Raw genomic sequence first — 1,993 nt, 5'->3', positions numbered from 1 at the left:
ATCACGGTTTGTCTGCAGAGGATTTGGTGGCGTCTTTGACAGAGCTAAAATCTCGAGCTTTGTTACTTTCCTTCCTTTTTTGACTTATCTCTGTTTATCTCCAAACCCCAACCCCAGAGTTCTTGCAGGGTCGGCTGCAGCAAAATAAGTTTCTACTTTTCGTATCACATCTCATAGCCACTCCCGCCTGCTGCTCGAAACTTTCCTCCTCCATGTCCGTCTGTCTGTTAACTATCATCCATCTGTATATTAATCCATCCCTCCATCCACTGCCAGATGCCTAATGACTACGGCAAAACACAAGAAGGTTTCATCACAACATTTTACCATTCAGTGCCTTCTGCCACTAAGCTGTCCATCATGTTTATCTGTCTGTCTGTGTATTTGTCTATCAGTCTTTCTGTGTCATTCTGCTTGTCTGTCCATCTTTCTGTCTGATGCCAGGCTCCCAATCAGAATTCATCTAGGGTGAACGTAACAAAAGCATCCCATCTCTCAAGTACTGTACTGTACTCATCCGCTTCATCCTCCCACTTGCTTCTTGATCCTCTTTTCCGCATTCCAGTACTAGTGTCATTTTGGTTTACTTCATTATACTATGCTTTAAAAATATTTCTTGGGATGTCGAAAGCAGGAACGAAGCCTAATCGGTTCCACAATCCTCCGCCTTTGATCCTGTAATCTTTGTTTTTCCTGCAGAGTGAAGTTTCCTGTCCCACCTCACGTCTTGGTGCGCCTGAGGAATTGAGAGAGAGAGAGAGAGAGAGAGAGAGAGAGCGAGCAGTAGTAGTAGTAGACATTAGGACGACAGACATCAACACCATTTTAAGCTCATTCTCCCCCCACCCACATGTCACCCACGTCATGAGTAGGTGAGACGAGACCAAGGCTTTTTAGGGAGAGGATGTTTACACTTCTGTTTTATTATCATCCATCTGTATATTAATCCATCCCTCCATCCACTGCCAGATGCCTAATGACTACGGCAAAACACAAGAAGGTTTCATCACAACATTTTACCATTCAGTGCCTTCTGCCACTAAGCTGTCCATCATGTTTATCTGTCTGTCTGTGTATTTGTCTATCAGTCTTTCTGTGTCATTCTGCTTGTCTGTCCATCTTTCTGTCTGATGCCAGGCTCCCAATCAGAATTCATCTAGGGTGAACGTAACAAAAGCATCCCATCTCTCAAGTACTGTACTGTACTCATCCGCTTCATCCTCCCACTTGCTTCTTGATCCTCTTTTCCGCATTCCAGTACTAGTGTCATTTTTATTATTGAATGTGTGCTTTGAGAAAGGTATGGTGCCAATTGACTGGGCAAGTGCTTGTGTGGTCCCGTTGTATAAAGGCAAGGGTGATAAGTATGAATGTACTAGCTTTAGGGGTATAAGTCTGTTGAGTGTTGTAGGTAAAGTGTATGGTAGAGTGTTAATTATGAGAGTTAGAGAGGGTACAGAGGGAGTGATTAGCGATGAGCAGTGTGGCTTTAGGAGAGGGAGGGGATGCATTGATCAGGTGTTTGCTGTGAGACAAGTGTGTGAAAAGTATTTAGCGAAAGGCAAGGATGTGTTTTGGGCATTTATGGATTTAGAGAAAGCGTATGATAGAATTGATAGGGAGGCTTTGTGGACTGTTTTAAGATTGTATGGACTTGATGGTAGGTTACTAAAAGGGGTGAAAAGTTTTTATGTAAATAGTAGAGCGTGTGTAAGAGTGGGAAATGCTGTGAGTGATTGGTTTCCCGTGAGAGTGGGGCTGCGACAGGGATGTGTGATGTCGCCTTGGTTGTTTAATATTTACATGGATGGTGTTGTAAGGGAGGTGAATGCAAGAGTTTTAGGTGGTCTGAGTCTGGTAAATGTTGATGGAGGAGAGTGGAATCTGAAGCAGCTGCTGTTTGCAGATGATACTGCACTGGTGACTGATTCAGAGGAGAAATTGAGACAGTTGGTAGAGGAGTTTGGAAGGGTGTGTGAAAGGAGGAAATTGA

This window comes from Coenobita brevimanus, chromosome 97 (genome assembly GCF_032717465.1).
Source record: "Coenobita brevimanus isolate Jiangsu-jjx chromosome 97, ASM3271746v2, whole genome shotgun sequence".
In the NCBI taxonomy this organism is placed as follows: domain Eukaryota; kingdom Metazoa; phylum Arthropoda; class Malacostraca; order Decapoda; family Coenobitidae; genus Coenobita; species Coenobita brevimanus.
Note: the sequence above shows the minus strand (reverse complement) of the source record.